Source organism: Elgaria multicarinata, chromosome 10 (assembly GCF_023053635.1).
Source record: "Elgaria multicarinata webbii isolate HBS135686 ecotype San Diego chromosome 10, rElgMul1.1.pri, whole genome shotgun sequence".
Taxonomy (NCBI): Eukaryota; Metazoa; Chordata; class Lepidosauria; order Squamata; family Anguidae; genus Elgaria; species Elgaria multicarinata.
In genome coordinates this window covers 22386430-22404313 of record NC_086180.1, presented here as the reverse complement: position 1 = coordinate 22404313, position 17884 = coordinate 22386430, and positions in this window count along the sequence as shown.

The following is a 17884-nucleotide window of genomic DNA, read 5'->3' as shown; positions in this document are numbered from 1 at the left end:
CTGGGGCTACTGTTTTTAAGTAGTTCTGGTCATACCTGGCTAGTCATTTCCAGAAGATGGTACTGCAAAGCTATTACTTTGTCCCATGGCAATTATGCTATGGTGTGCACCTCAAGGCTCTATTTGCCTCCCAGGCTGTTTAACTACATCAGGGGTGGGGAAGCTCAAGCTTCAGGGCCAAATACGGTCTGCTGGGTTTTCTCATTTGGCCATGCAGAAGATAGAGCAAAGTGGTTCTCTGTTGTTCTAGAAGGAAGAAATATAACCAATGAGTGAAAATGGGAGAGAAGCAGTTTTTGGCAAAACATTAGGGGAAATTTCCTAATAATATTTGGTGGGTTCTCTTTTTGTGGGGCTGCACTGGAAGTATTCAAGCAGAGGCTGGAGGTCCTCTTGTCATGGATACTGTAGCAGCATCCGACATTATGGACCCTACACTGAGCAAGGGGGTGGACTAAATGACCTCCAAGTTCCCATTCAACCCTGATTCTACGAGCGCAACAATCATACTAATTTAAAAATGGACTTGATTGCAATGTTGTTTTTTCTTCCTTAAACATCAGAAGAAATTGGGAGCTCCACTTCAAATCCATTTCTCTGGCTTCAGCCCCAGATATCTATAGTTGGAGAGAGCAATCAAGGGATAGCATGGAAGCAGAACATGATAATTGGTCTGTTCCACTGCATTCTCATCCTGGCAGTCATTCTATTAACCCAAGCACACCCAGGACTTAGAGAAGGCAAATTTGCAGGGCATGTGAACTTTAAGACAAATTAAGTACACTTTAAGCACTCTTTTACACTCACATAGCATCATTACACAGGGGGAAACCGTGTTTGCTCACCATCACTTCTCTGCCCACATGTTTATCCCTCATTACTTCCTCTTTTGAAAAAGGAAGTAAACTACGTGCATGTGGCCCATTCAGTGGGCCGTTTTGATCCCGCTGCTTCTCCTGCACACAGCAGGAGATAGCGGCAACTTCCATCTTTAAAATAAGTCAGACTTACCGGGGTGTTTTTTTGTCATGCTAAGAAGGCTAGAAGGGACGGATGGCATGCGGAAGGCACATGGCATCATGAGAGGGACCCGTGAAAATCCATAGGTGCCCAGTAATGAGCATGTAATAAAATGCTCATCTGATGGTGGTCACAATTAAATACAGTTGACCAGTGGCCACGGGATGGATCTTTTCTTCTAAAAGGTGGGCAATGATGATTATAATTATAATGAAAGAGTTGTCAACCTGAGTTACTGCTGCTTGCCCTCACCCTTAGCTGAATCTAAGCCTTAAGCTGCAATCCTGTGCCCACTTACTTAAGAGTAAGTCCCATTCAACTTAGTGGGATTTACTTCTGAATAAGCGTACTTAAGATCACACAGCCAGTGTGAGTGGCTGTTTTGGCTCACACTCATTTCCATTTTACCTTGCTTGCCTCCCCTTTATCTGTCTTCCACCTTCCTCCCAATCAGAATTTAGATTTTGTCATCTCCCTGAAGCAGGGACCTGACTACAGTACTGTTAATATGGAACTATGTTTGAGACAACTGACTTGTTCAGACGACACACTAAAACCATGATGGTTAAGCATTTTGAGCTAAACATTATGGCTTAGGGTGTCTTGTGAACCATGACTTAGCATGTCATGTGAACCATTCCTAACCATGGTGGCTACATAAACATGATTTAAACACACTCACTAACCATTTGCTGCAAAAGGGTTAGCAGCCTAACCATGGCTTAGTGTGTCATCTGAACAGCCCCATTGTGTATGGGCCATAACTTGAGGCTGAGAAGGAGTCAAGAGAACAGGTCATTGTTTGTTGTTGCTGAAAACAGGTGATTTAGCGCTCCCAGCCTACTCCCATCGCAATTGCAAGGAGTTGCCTGCAATGCAGGGTTGCTATGGCATCTTTGTTTGGAAAATCCTTGTGGCTTTACTAGTGACTGGTTGAAGGACCCTTTAACCTGCAGCTTGCATAAAAAAGCTGTTCCATTTGGTGAACTGTTTTAATATGTGGATTGTGGAAAAAGTGGTGTGATGTGGAGAAAGTGTGTAGGGAAATTTTTTTTATACCGCTCTCATAAGACCAGAATACAAGGTCATCCCATGAAACTGAAGAATGGGAGATTGAGGACAGATAAAAGGAAGTACTTCTTCACACAGAGCATAGTTAAACTATGGAATTCACTACCACAAGACCTAATCTATACCTAGCAGGATATTGCACTATGAAAGCAGTATGAAGGTAGTATATGGTATGTGTCAATGGGCCCCAGCAGTTGTCAGTGCACTTCAATACCGCTATAAAGCAGTAGTGTGGCTCCTGGCTTTTATATACCGCTTTCATAGTGCAATATCCTGCTTGGCGTAGATTATGCCCTAGTAATGGCCACCAATTCGGATGGCTTTAAAAGGGGTTAGACAAATTCATGGAGGATAAAACTATCAATACCTACATGGGTGGGAGGGTGCTGTTGCACTCAAGTCCTGCTTGTAGGTTTCCCATGGGCAGCTGACTGGCTACAGTGTGAACAGAGTGCTGGACTAGATGAACCCATGGGTGCTTCTTATGTTATGTCCAGCAGGGTGCTTCTTATGTTGTTGAGACAGATAATTCTTTGGCAGAAGAATGCAGCAAACACAGGAGCACTCCTGTTAAATCTCCTTTAGAACTGTTCTAGAAAAACATGCAGAAGAAAATTGGAGATTTGGGTGGTAAAATTCTGGACTTTGGGCACTCTAGGAAATGTTGGAGGGGATCATATTTACAATAAATAGAAATAGAAAGCCTCCCTCATGCAATCTCAAAACTACACTAGGAGCATCATCAGATGGGGGAGGGGGAATCACGTTTCCTTACCATCGCTTTCCCCCCACTTCTGTCCACAATAATTCCATTTTCTTTACACAGAGAAGAAAGAGGAAGTAAACAATGACCACATGGCGCATTCAGTGTGTATTTTATCCCGTTGCTTTTCCTGCGCAGAAGGAAATGGCGGCACATTTCGCTACAGCTGAACATAGTTGGATTTTCGTTCTTTTTCTGTAATTGAAAAATGAGCAGAAGGGGCAGGAAAGGTGCAGAAGGGGCGTCTTGAGCCCTTTCTACACCTCCTGGCCTTCTGGGAGGGAGAGGGGAGGATCTCAGGATTTCCTGGTTCTGAGATCCTCCCCCTTGGGTCCACACACCTGGTCCATGTCCAGGGATGGTGCGCGGCTCCATGACTATTTCTGGTGCCACACTTACTCACGAGTAAGCACAGCACCAGGCGGGATGGGCAGAGTTCCAAGAATGCAGGAAGACTAGGGTTTCCCCAGGGTTTCTTTATCCCTGGGAAAACCCGTGCCCATCCTCCCCCTGACCCCAGGAGTCCCTGTGTGTCATTTGGACGCACAGGGACTTGGCCATGACCAGCTCGGACTATCTGGCTGGTGTAGACACGGCCTTGGTAAAAAACACCAGCAAAGAACCTTGAGTGGGCAAAAACAAGCATGCTCGTCTGATATCAGGAAGTGGGATACTTTATTTCCTTGAAGTGCTGGTTTACAGCATCTATAGGGCAGGATCTACACTACTGCTTTAAAGCACTTTATAACAGTTTTGACAACTGTTGGGGCCCAGGACACACTCCAGATACAGGCCCTTTCTACACCTAAGGATTATCCCAGGAAAATGGAGGGATTGTCCCTGCCTGCTCCTGGGATCCTGTTTGTCATTTGCATGCACAGGGATGATCCCAGGACGATCCCAGTAAAAAAAGGCAGGTGTAGAAACGGCCACACTTGTCAAAACTGTTATGAAGTGCTTTAAAGTGTAGATGTGATGGTGGGGGGGGGGGGGTTGTGAAAAGAAAAGAAAACGACGCAAAGAGAGGGTTTCTCTCCCTAAGGCCATGCACTGCAGAGTCCTATCAGGCCAACACCGCGCGGGCAGACCTTGAAGCGGCGCGCGCCGCCAAGGTCCCGGGGCTAAGCCGCTGGCTGGAGCTGCGCACGTGCGCCCGCCCGTCCGCCCTGGGTGCGGCTTTCCTTGGCCTTTTCTCTCTTGGTCGCGAGGTTAGAAGACGTCTCTACAACCGCGAGGCTCCCTCCCCCGCCCCCGCGGCTCCCTTTGTCCCCCCCCTCCCCTCGCCAGAGCGGGGTGTGCGCCCCGCCGGTGCCCTCGCGTGCGGGCCGGTTCCTGGGCGGCAGAGCCTCTGCCTGGCTGCTGTGAGGCTCCTGGAGGGCTTGACTAATGCGGGCTGTTGTGCTCCGCTGGGCCGCGGGGGTAGGTGATGATGAAGAGGATGATGGGGAGGGCGTTCAATGCGCCGCCACAGCTCCCTGAGGGGCGGCCTGAATGGCCGCTCCGCTCACCAGCTGACAGCGCGTGCTCCGCTCCAGACACCCGGCCTCGGCCGCCAGGATACGCTGCCAAGCCCGCCGCCGCTGCCGCCGTCGCCACCCGCGCGAGACCGCGCACGCGCGCGCGCACCACCCGCCCATTGTCATCTGGGCAGCCGTAATTAAGGAGCGCTCAAGAAATGGCGACCCCTCCCTTCCCCTTCTCTTTTCTTCTTAATTCCTTGCAGCAACCACGATTTAACCCTTCCCTGTCAGCTCCAAGCCCTGCAATGGGAGGAAAGCAATAAATCAGGGAATGCTGCGTAAAGAAGCCTTTCGGTGACCACCATCCCCTCGAGGAACTTGGGGCTGATTCTTCTGTCCACCGACTGAAACTTTGAAAAATAAAAGTAACGCCCATTCACTATGTGCAGCCAACTCTATGCAGGTTTACGCAGCGGTAAGTCCCACGCTGTATCTACTGGTGCTGCTTCCTTGGGATTGCAGCCTTACAAACACGGGACGAATCGCTTATCATGTGGGATAAGATGATCATCTCAAGCAAGGTGAAGAGGAACAAGAGTGGTTAATTAATCAAGGAAGTTATATACACAACCACACATCCTGCGAAACCTCACTGGTTTGGGGAAAACGGAGAAAGTTCGAACCCCTATTGGAGGAAGTCAGATTTACCAGCCAGCAGAATTAAATTAGTTTAAATTAATTCTTTTTAGAGCCTTGTGTCGCTATTCAAGACTGTTAAACAAAGCTAACTAGGTACTATTACTTTTTTTAAAAAGGCACTTGATAGTAAATTAACAGAATAGATTTAGATTCATAGCTAGAGTGAGGCTGAGACCCCTTACTTGGAAACAAGTCCCAAAGAAATCAGCGAGACTTATTCCGAAACGATTTTTTAAATTGGAAATAAATACGTTTTCAGTGCAGTCCTATACATACCTGCTCAAAAGTAAGCCAAATTGAGTTCAATGGGGTTTACCACCAGGAAAGTGTCTATAGGAATGCACGGTTAATCTTCTCATCCTACATCCCCCCCCCCTCCAAATCGAATCTTCTTCATGGTTATTCAGCATATTTCCAGTTGAATCCAATGGATTTATGCCCAAGTGCAGAGTGTGGACAGGATTACATTGCGAAGTCTTTCTGAAGTCAGGCTCTGGAATTTTATGTTTTGAGGACAACTAAATAAAACAGGGGCCTTTGAGCGTAGGATTGGCCTGGCAGTTGGGACTGTAATGTTGCAATGCTAGGCAGGTTTACCATTGAAATCAGTGGAGCTTCATGCTGGATCAGGCTCACCATTTACTATCACCCCTGGGAGTGGCGGGGTCTTCCAGTGAAATCCTTGCAGATATTTCTTTTTCTAAATTGGGATGGGCATATGTTTTAGGACCGATTTTAAATAAGTTTAAAATCAGGGTACTAAGCCTAACGGCCTTCCCCAACCTGCTGAGGATAATAGGAGTTGTAGTCTAATACCACTGGAGGACAGCAGGTTGGGGAATTCTGGTCTGGTGCAAACAATCGGTCAGGGTAGGGAACTTTTTGCGGTAGGCGAGTACCAGGTGGGTAGAAACAAGGAAACCACAGTCTGATGTATAGCCTCCATTAAAAAAAAAAAGGGGGGGGGAAAGACCGTTGGCATTTGAGTGAGATGCAGAATGAGCTTGTCGGCTTAAAAGGGTCTTAAGATGGTAATGCCTGGGCAATATCTTGGAACTAATACCCCCGCCCAATCCCATAGCCAGCAGAGCTGCCTCACTGTGATCAGTGATGGCCCAGGTAAGTATGAGTAAGATGGCAACCTTAGCTGGCTCAGTGAACCCAATAAATCCCACCTCCATTTTATCCTCTCTACAACAACCCTGTGTGGTAGGGTTGGGCTGAGAGTGTGTGACTGACCCAAAGTCTCCCAGTGACCTTCCATGACCTAGTCGGGACTAGAACCTGGATCTCCCCCAACTCCCAGACCAAAACTCTAACCACTACACAACGAGATAGTAGACCTAACTCATAATATTTGGAGTGGATGGAATCCATAAAAATGAAATTTCCCATACGGTTTAAATGACGGTCAGATTTCTAATGAATAGAATAAACGCTGGAAAATTCCACCATGGGAGTTCTGCCTTTCTAAGCCTTTCCCACCCACTAAGATCTAAAAGACCTCCCCCCACCAAAAAAACCCCCTTCCTCCTTAAGGTACAAACCACAGAAACGTCCTTGGATCAATAAAGCCACAGAAATACAAAGGTCCCCCAACTCATTTCACACTTCGATGCATAACTTCTGCTTAGCCAAACGTTAACATCACCCCAAATACGCTGTGTCTCATCGATTGAAACGCGAGAGACCAATTAAAAAAGAAATCTGGAAGTCATCAATTCAGAACCATTTGTGGAGCTTGTCCACGCGTCCAAGGCTCAAAGCGTCACGTGTGTAAGAGCTCTTGCACCCTTGTTCTTTCGAAAACTTTGGGAGTAAATGTAAAAGTGGAGCCTGATCCTATGCATGTTTACTCACCAAGAAATTTCACTGAATCCAATAGAGCTGTCTTCCAAATCCCGATTTTTATTTCTCTCCCCCCCTCTCTCTCAGAAGAGTTCGAATGTTGACTTCCGAGTATGCCTGTTCTGATTTCAATTTAAAATGTTTAAGGTGACAATCTTGTGCATACTTGCCTGAAAGTAAGTCGAACTGAGCTCAGTGGGACTTACTTCTTAGTAAATATGCCTAGGACGTGACTTGGAGAGTTCACTTCTAAATAAAGACACTATCCAGTCGAACTTGAGTACCGGACTTACTTGGAAGTAAATTGCATCGCTCTATACGAGGGTTGTTTTGAGTGAACATGATTAGAAGCGCTCTGATGGTTCCAAGCGGGAGAATGAAACAAGTGTTTAACTTTCTTCCATTAAAATCAATGCTTTTATATGTTTCTTTGAGTTTTGTTTTGCTTTGTTTTAACAAACGCTTCAGCGGGGTCGGAGATCTTCGCCAAACGGCTGCGGCTCATTTCACCCCCTTGCGATTACAGTGGAGGCTGGTGGCTCCGATTTCGGTGGGACTGTGAATCCATTTCGGATATTAGTCAGAAACAGCCAGAACTCTAAAGGAGCGATCCAAGTAGGTTCAGCACCTTGGATAGCTCCTACAGAGTTCTGCCTAGTTCTGCCTGAAACCCAGAATGGATTCACAGCTCCACCGAAATAGGAGTCACCAGCCTCCACTGATCCCCTCCTCTCCTCCTCTCCCCCTCCCCCTCCCCCTCCAACCCCCAGCATGGTCCTTGGAGGTGCTCCCCATCCCATGGATTTCCAGGGAGCTGCTTCCCAGCTGATGGCTTTGGGAGGAGGTGCCAACGCCTTATTAAAGCCACGTCGTGCCCTCTCTTTTGTTCGCCGGAGAGCAGCTATTAAGCATGCTTCGCGCTCGCGCGCCGCACTGATTCCTTCGCCCCCAGTCTCTTGGATACTCGGATCCGACTTGGGAAGGTAGAAGCTAATTGCTAATAATGGAGAGAAAGGAACCAGCCAGCATAGCGGGAGTGGCCCGGCATATGGCGAATGAGCGGCCTCCCTCGCTCAATATTCACGTTTCCAAAATATTAATGAGATTAGAGCAACCTGCAGCTACGCGCTACAGCTTGTTAATGGGGAGCAAACGGGGGCGGCGAGGGAGGCTGGCAAACAGTTGGGACGCAAACGCCGGAGCAGAACTTGACGATGGAAACGTGCCCGTGTTTTTCCTTACAATCCACGCCCATTTAGAAGAAAGCATGAAGCATATGGATTCCTCCCTATCCCCCCTCCTTAGCTGTTGATATCAACCCTTTATTGCCAGTACATTAATTTTATTAAGTTAAAAAAAACCCCAATTCATTACAATCTTTATTCTCTCCAAGAAGTACCAGGGGACATGCATGATTGCCCCACCCCCACGCCTTATTTAGTTAGTTGAGAACAGAAGAAGAGCCCTGCTGGATTAGACCCAAGGGTCCACCTAGTCCAGCATTCTGTTCACACAGTGGCCAACCAGATGTTGACCAGGAACCCACAAATAGGACAAGGTTAGTTTGTTTCATTTATATCCCACCTTCTCCTACATGGTCCTCCGCCTCTCCGTTTTATCCTCACAATAACCCTGTGAGGTAGGTTAGGCTGAGAGTTAGTGACAGCACCAAAGTCACCCAGTGAGCTTCATGGCTGAGTGGGGACTTGAACCCTGGGCCAGATCTACACCAAGCAGGATATAACACTTTGAAAACAGTATATGTAATGTGTCCTGGGCCCAAACAGTTGTCAAAACCATTATAAACCGTTATAAAGCAGTAGTGTAGATCCTACCCTGGTCTCCCCAGTCCAACACGCTAACCACTACATTACACTGACTCTCATTTAATCTGGCGACAATCACAAGAACATAAGTGCCCTGCTGGATCAGACCAAGGGTCCATCTAGTCCAGCACTCTGTTCACACAGTGGCCCACCAGCCATCGGCCAGGGATGAACAAGCAGGACATGGTGCAACAGCACCCTCCCACCCATGTTCCCCAGCAACTGGTGCACATAGGCTTACTGCCTCGAATACTGTGGAGATAGCACACCACCATCAGGGCTAGTAGCCACTGATAGCCTTTGCCTCCAGGAATTTATCCACCCCCCTTTTTAAAGCCATCCAGTTTGGTGGCCATCACTACATTTTGTGGTAGTGAGTTCCATAATTTAACCATGCGCTGTGTGAGGTAGGCTAGGCCAAACAGATTCTGCGTGGCCCATGATTCCCCGGCAAGTGAGCTGTGATCCTAAACACAGCATTTTCATCTTTTATCTTTTTATTTCATGTCATTGAGATAAATGGGGGCAAATGTCACATAGACCCCTGCCTCCAGGATGGATACAATCTTAACAGTGCATTCCCAATGACTTTTAATCTGTTGTGTTCAATGGAGCTTACTCCCGGAGAAGTCTGTATATGATTTATTTATTTATTTATTTGCAAAATTTCTACCTAATGTCGTTTAAAATAATAAAAGGCAATAACGCAATATCGTCGAATCTAATTGATTGCAGGATTAGGATTATTACAGGACTGATAGCCTTAAAGCAGTAACCATCTATCCTTATGCCCTTCTAAGGTTGTGATCCTGTGCCCACTTACTTGGGAGTAAGACCAATTAAACATAATGGAACCTTTGAGTCAATGTATGCATGAAAGACAGATGTGCTTTAGCTATTGAAAGCAACGGGAGTTAAAACTCTTTAATCCCTAATAGTTCTACACTGGGGAGAGAAATCCGTGTGTGCAAATGCAATTCTCAGGCTAGAGATGATAAAGAGGCAACTATGCTGACCGCAGTATCAGAAGCAGTATGCTGGGGAACACAGCGGGATTTTGCTATTGCTACTTGTGGATTTCCCTCAGGCAGCTGGCTGGCTGTTGCACGATCAATGCTGGACGAAATGGACTCATGGGCTGATCCAGCATGTGGCAAAGGATAGTTGGTATGAAACTAAATATCTCCCTTGACTTCAGTAGGAGTTTATAGGGTTTGGGGCTTTCTTGAGAAAAAGGGGAGGAAGGGGAAACATGACAGAGGTGTATATTTTTCTATTTTTTTTTATTTAGAATATTTTTGGATATACTCTCCACTCAATGAGTGCTCGAGTTGACATACAATAAAAATACAAATACTAAAACATAAATCGGCAAAAATATATCTTAAATGTACATAATTATGCACAGTGTGGAGAAGATGGATCGAGAGAAGTTTTTCCTTCCCCTCTCATCATAAGAGATGCCAAGGACACCCAATGAAGCGGAAGGATGGGAGATACAGGTCAGATAAAAGGAACCACTTCTTCACACAGCATGGAGTTTACTATGGGGTTGGCTACCACAAGATGCAGTCAGGGCCAGCAACTTGGGTGCCTTTTATAAAAAATAGTATTAGACAAAATGATAAGTCTATCAATGGCTTCTAGTCTGGAGGGTTATGTATTACCTCCGGTGTCAACACCAGTTGCAGGAAAGTGCTATTTCACTCACATCGTGTTTGTGGGCTTCCTAAAGGCAGCTGATCGGCTGCTGTGTAAGCAGAATGCTAGACTAGATAGACCTTTGGTCTGATCCAGCAGGGCTCTCCTTACTGAGGTCCAACTATCTTATTGAGATTCAATCATACGGACTGTATCCAAAGGTATCACTCAGCAAGTGCAAATAGTGCCAGCGGAGGCTCCGCTGAATCTTTCAGTTGTACGAACGTTGCCCATTACATCCCGTTGCCCAACAGGTTGTACAAAAGTTATGTGCAATCGGTTGCGCAATCGGTTGTGAAAGCACAATGCGCACCTGATTGCACGATGCAACTTTAGTTGGATTCTCCTCTTGTGCTGGGTTCGGACCTAGTTTCCACAAGCGCAATATTGTTTATGCTAGCAGAATGACACCATTGGATATACCTAATTGGGTCTACAGCCAGTGGAGGCTGGTGCCTCCATGTCAGTGGAGCTGTGAATCCACTCTGGGTTTCAGTCAGAACCAATCAGAACTCTAAAGGCGCTATCCAAGGTGCTGGACCTGTTTTGGGGATTGGGTTCAGCACCTCGGATTGCTCCTTTAGAGGTTTGAACCCAGAGTGGATTCACAGCTCCTCCGACATCGGAGCCACCAGCCTTCACTGTCCACAGCCGGACCCCACTCTGCGTGCTCACCCCCAAAAGGAAGTCCTGAGTTCGTAGGATCGTAGCAGCCGGGGTTGTTGAGATTCGGCATGCCTGCAGGTATTTTTTGTTTGAGGGGGGTGAGCGGGTGGGTAGGGGGAAAGTCCAGCCCAGTCCATCCAAGCGAGCTGACCATCCTGCTGAACTTTTCACCTTGCCCGGGGACGGTGTGTCCCCAGCTCAGTCAACAAAATCGGGAGGGACGGGGGGGGGGGGGCGAGCGAGCGAGGCGGCCCAGGGTGGTTGGCTGAGCTGTGCAGGCAGCTTCGGTGACGCTCCAAGTAACCCGAAGATGGCCGATGTTTATCTCGGGCCCGGCGAACCCGGCCGTGCAAAAGGTTATCAAGGGGGCAGGTGCTTTGTTTCGGGATGGGAAAGTGACACTCTCACCTGCTCGGTTCCTGCGCGGGTAGCGGCGGCGGCGGCGGCCGCCTATCAGGGCCAGGCGGGGCCTCCCGGAGCGAGCAGCTCTTTCTTTGATTGCCAGGAGCATCAGACGAGCGACAACCCCCCACCCCCACCCACCGGGCAGCTCTACAACCTCCAAAGAGAGAGAGAGAGAGAGAGAGAGAGAGAGAGAGAGAGAGAGAGAGAGAGGGAGGGAGGATAATAAGCAGCCCAAGAAAGGAGAGACAGGGAGGAGGCGAGGGGACCCTCTCAGTTGCACGGAGGAGGAGGAGGAGGGGAGACACTTAAGGAAGGCTGCGATCCCGCGAGTCAATGGCACCCAAGGCAGAGTGGGGCTTTCTTCTGAGTAAACAGGCGCTGCAAAGCTTCCTTGAGAGCCAGGTTCGAATCCCCACTCTGCTACGAGGCCCGCTGGGTGCCCTCGTGCAGAACACTATCAGCCCCACCCACCTCACAGGGTTGTTGTGAGAAACGAAGGTGCGTCATTTAAGCTGTCCTGCCCTCTCCGTGGAAGTCAGGGCAATAAGAAGTGCCCTGCTGGAACAGACCAAGGGTCCATCTAGTCCAGCACTCTGTTCACACAGTGGCCAACAAGCCCTCAGCCAGGGATGAACAAGCAGGACATGGTGCAACAGCACCCTCCCACCCATGTTCCCCAGCAACTGGTGCACACAGGCTTATTGCCTCGAATACTGGAGATAACACACAACTATCAGGGCTAGTAGCCAGTGATAATCTTCACCTCCAGGATTTCCGTGGGGCTGTGAATCCATTTGGGGTTTGTGTAAAAATTAGCCAGAACTGTAAAGGAGCTATCCAAGGTGCTGAACCGTAACACCGCAGAATGGATTCATAGCTCCAACGAAATTGGAGCCAGCAGCCTCCTTTGGCCAAATTCTACAGCAATAGTGTTTGAACTGGGTGTAATGCGATTTGAGAGAGTATATTGTATACCAACTGGGCAGTGTTGTTGAAAAACAGGCTGTGCTTAGGTTGAAGCTGCTGGGAAGTCCGATCCTACGCGAGTTTACCTGGAAGAGCTGAGTAAAGCTGAAAACCTATCGCTACTTGTCTCGGAGCAAGTGAGCATGATTGAATTCAATCAGACAGATTCTTTAGTAGACACGATTCGATTTGGGTCGCACGGAGTGGAACTTACTCTCAAGTACTTGTAGGTAGGATTACAATCCGGGTGTCTGAACACTGAGGCCGAACTGGCGTGTGGATCAGAGCATTACCAAAAACAGAAAACTGCTTTTTCTCCATTGATTGATAATGCAACGATGGGTTGTAGCCAATACTAGTTCCACTCAGAGTAGACCCATTGCAATAAATGTGACTTAAGTAAGACCAGCCGTCCCCAAGCTGGTGCCCTCCGGATGTGTTGGATTACAACTCCCAGAGTTCCGGTATGGCTGGCTGGGGATTCTGGGAGCTATCGTCCAACACATCTGGAGGGCACCAGGTTGGGGAAGCTTAAGTTAGACTAACATGGGATACAACCTGTTATACAGATTTCCTTGGAAATATTAAATTCAGTGGGGCTTTCTCCCAAGTAATTTGTCCAGCACCTTGGATATCTCCCTTAGAGTTCTGGCTTGTTCTGAATGAATCCCAGAGTGGATTCAAGGCCCCATCGGAGTTGGAGTCACCAGCCTCCAATGCCAAACCTGATGCCCACCAACATAGGAAGTTTTGAGCTACTAACACCCCTCATCCCTGGCCATTGGCTAGGAGGTCTGAGGATGATGGTGATTGTAGTCCAGAAAAGAACTGGAGGGTACCCAGTTGGGGAATGCAGCCTTCTAGTTGGTAGGAGAGAAGGGACGACTCCAGCATCAACGAACGGAACAAGGCACAGAGAGACCTTTTCCAATACAGGCTCATGCCTCGCTCGCATTTTGAGAGGCGAGTCCGGATGAAAATGCGAGAGCCCTGGCTTCTTTCAAAAGAAAAAGAAAAGCCTTTTCGTGCTAAGTGCTCTTTCATTCGAGGAAATTACAGACTGCTGGGATAGAAAGATCGATATCCCAGGCCTCAAAGCTTGTGTTGCCATAATTATTATTAAGTATTATTACTTATTAATTAATTATTACTAGTTATCACATATTAATTAATTAATTAATTATTAATTAAAATTATGAATTAACTTGCTATTATTGTTATTATTATTCCTATCTAGATTAATGTTAGGTAACAACAATAGAAGTAGATGCACTTTTATTTTAGTTTATTTTTAATAATGATAAAAAAGATCCTTAACTTTAGAGCTTGCGCTTGCAAGGCAATTTTGTGGCTTTCCCGATGTTCACACTTAGAAAGGTGCAGTTGCCAGAAGTTCATATAGATGATTTGTCAGAATACTTCAGGACTGGATCATGGACCTGGAGTGCGATTTGTGGTGCAACAAGTTCTAATGTCCAGGTCCAAACCAGGCTTATTTTCCTGGCTTGGTGTGGTAGCCAATGTTAGTCCTATTCAGAGTAGACCCATTCAAATGAATGGGACAAGTTGTGCTAACACTGGATACAAGCCTAAATTGGATTCTGGGTTTAGAGTGATTTAAGGGATTATGTCCGTCAATGGCTAGCAGTCATGAAAGCAAAATGGATTTTCCATCTCCAAAAGGAGTGTACCAGTCAGCATCAATTGTTGCCAATATTAGCTCTACTTAGACCCATTGAAATTAACGGGACTTAAAAATTTAGGTCCCATTAATTTCAATGGGTCGAACGTAGGACTAACATTGGCTACAACCTAAAGAACAGGGCAGTGCGATTGCCTTAAAATCCTGCTTGTGGGCTTCTTATAAACAACCTGCTGCCCACTGTTGGAAACAGGATACTGGGCTCTTGGTTCAGATCCAGCAAGTATCTTCCTCATGCGAAATTCTCCACCCATCCACCAGCAGTGAAGTGTAAATTCCATCTTGAAAATAGTGGCATCATTCATGGGTAATATAAACACTCCTCTGGATTTAAAATCTGTTTTCTATGCCTTTCAGTGAAGAACTTTGTCACTCAGAAAACATTCAAAAGTTGAATTACTTAAGGGTATCAGAATGCTGAACTGGTTTAAGATAAATTCCAGTCCCTCAGCTTTACTGAATCGGTCTGCATCTTTTTCTGCATTTTCCCACCATAACTTCCTTGGATCCAATGAATGTTTCCTTGGGCTCCTTGCTAAATCCAAGGCAGTAAGGAAACTATAACGTGTCCAGGGTAGGATCTACACTACTGCTTTATAACGGTATTGAATGCACTGACAACTGTTGGGGCCCATTGACACATACCATATACCACTTTCAACCCACTTTCATAGCGCTATATCCTGCTTGGTACCAAATAATTCATCACCATCGTCACATCCTCAGTATTCACAGCACTGCAAATATTATCTAGTTGCTGTAACCCTTACAACAATCTTGTAAAGGAAATCAGTAAGAATTATTAACCTCCCACTCCCGTATTGCAGATGGGGTGGGTGGGGAAGATTGAAACAGAGAAGGTGACTTGCCAAAAGGCCACCTGGTGAATTCCGAAATGGCCTTTCGTGGCGCCACGTGCTAAAAACAACAACAACAACAACAACAACAACAACAACAAGAGAGCTATGTCCAAAGCTTAAGGCTTTGTCTGCCCTGGAAACAGTGTCCTGTTTGCGGTTGCTCGGTGAGGACGGAAATGCATTCTGCACGTACTCAGAGACACTCCAGGCTTAATGATGACTTCAGAAGCTAAGCTCTGGCACTGAAAACCAGTTCAGAGGCTGAGCCCTGCCCTGTGAGGTTCACATCCAGCCTTCCCACACAGCAGACCACAGAAAGGTGACGTCGGGCAAGGAGTACAGCTGTGGAGGCTGGTGGCTCCTATTTCAGCGGAGCTCAGAATCTGCTCTTGAGTTTCAGCCAGAATCAGCCAGAAAAACTCTAAAGTAGCTGGCCGGTTCTGAAGCCTTAGATGACAAAGGATTCAGTACTTTGGATAGCTCCTTTAGAACTGTGACTGGTTCTGACTGAAATCAAGAGAGGATCTACTGCCCTGCTGAAATAGAAGACACCAGCCTTCACTGAGTACAGCATTGAGTACAGCCATACATCTGCTAATTTCAGGCCTGTCAATGAATCCCCGGTGTCCTTTGAATAATAAGCACACGGCTCCATCTAGCTAGACCAGGAGTTGTGTAGCTCATCTCATGTCTCATCTCTTCTCGTGGGAGTGAGTGCTTGTAAATTGTGCCAAATTTTGCTTGGGGGTGATGAAGACGACTTCAGTTTCAGTTTACATTGTCATTCATATTCCCGAAGTGGAGGGACTCTGGATCCACGGGACTTGTTTCCCTGCTCCTTCCTGAGCAAATGGTTTTTAATCCATTCCTGCCACTATACACACCTGTTAAGGTAGCCCTACATGTGTTTTCTCGTAAGTAAGTGGTGAGGTCTCATGTATGTGGTCATTGCTGGATAACCAAGACCTAATCTACACCAAGCAGGATATTGCACTATGAAAGTGGTATATAAAAGGCAGTACACTGACAACTGTTGGGGCCCATTGACACATACCATATACTGCTTTCATACTGCTATATCCTACTTGGTGTGGATTAGGCTCGTCATTAGATATCAGGGATCAACCCACAAGCATTGCTTTCATTTCAGCCTGCGTGTTTCCAAGCATAATGGTTTTCACTGGAGACAGTTCACACATTCAACTGAAGATCAGTGGCTAGTGTCATTCAGTGCTGTACACACATTTGTGAATCAGCCCATGTCTCTTTAAAATACCGTAAGTGGAATTTACTTCCAAGCAAGTAAGGATGTAACCCTGTGCCCACGTACCTGGGAGGGAAGCCCATTAAACTTAACGTGACTTACTCGTGAGTAGATATGTTGAAGATTGTGTTGTAAGATTACACAAGGCAATACACCACATCTCTGCACTAGAATAGTGGACTCTAGAGTGATTTCCCTGCTAGGTAAAGTGCACTTTCGTGAAAAAAAGTGAAATCGTAAAGATATGTTGGCAGATTAATATGGCTAGGATTGAGGTCATCACTGGTTTAAAATTCGACTGCTCCCTTTCAGCAGCTTTGTGGATTCTGAAGTAGCCTATTGTGATGTCACTATAACAGCTTCAGAATAGCAGAGCAGCGAAACAGAGCCTCTCAGATATTCATCTGAGTTATTGTCTGCCTTCCTGATTACTCTGTAATCAGAATGTAATGGCAATTCAAACCACTCTGGAATAGATGAGATAAATATAAACAGCAATTTATAAAAAATAATAATACGGAAAGCCTTCGAAGATGGGCATCAAACTGGCATATTTGAGGAATTCCCTAGCTCTGTAATAGTATATTATTATTATTATTATTATTATTATTATTATTATTATTATTATTATTATTATTATTATCCATGCAGTATGTTATTTATCAAGCGAAGGAATCCTGCTGAAGTAGAAACCACACAAACTACACAATTTCAGTATCTTTACGCCATCGGACCTTATGCATGTTTACCGAGAAAGTAAGACTCCAACACTTTCTAGAGAGTAAACCTCATTGAACTCAATGGCACAGACTTCCGAGTAAGATTGTACTGTATGTCTCCCCTGAGTTCAGCGGAACTTACTTTTTATTGCTTCAAATCCTGATTCCATGAAAGAAGTGCCTCAACAAAAGTAATATTTGAAAATGGTTTTTTATTAGTATTATTTGATTTCTCTCTCCTTTCTCTCTCTCTCTCTCTCTCTCTCTCTCTCTCTCTCTCTCTCTCTCTCTCTCAAAAACAACAACAACGTACATAAACAATGGCAGTTGACTTTGCTAAATAAATGTTTCGTGTAAAAAGATTATTTAAAAAAACGAGGGGGGGGGGAGATAAAGGCAGAACAAATAGCAACCACTACGTAATAAATAACTCTCCTTGGACCTAAAACATCACAAAAGCAAAATGAAACGGATATAAAAGTTTGACACAACAAACAAAATTGTAGTTTCCCCTCCTACCCACTTTTTTGTTGTTTGCAATGCAAATGAGATTAATTACAACTATTATAGACATGGCTGAGTTTAACAATGGTACACCATCCAATTGGCAGTTAGTTGGACGCTTTTCTCTTGGGAACCGCATCTCCTCCACTCCAGGGCGGCTTTTAAAGTGCTTGAGCCAAATCCCACCTACAAAAGACTCCAACATTCGGCTTGGAAGAAAGTTAAGGGGAAAAGAATCCACTCCCCCCAATTGCAGAGCGAGCGAGTGCGAGAGCGCTTCCACTAACGCAAGGCTGAGGGACTAGTAGAAAGGCAGATAAATAGAAGGCAAGGGGCATCCATCTCGGGACCCTCCTTTCCAAAGGAAGTCCAAGGAAAGCTCCCCATCCTTACAAGTAAGGCTGCAATCC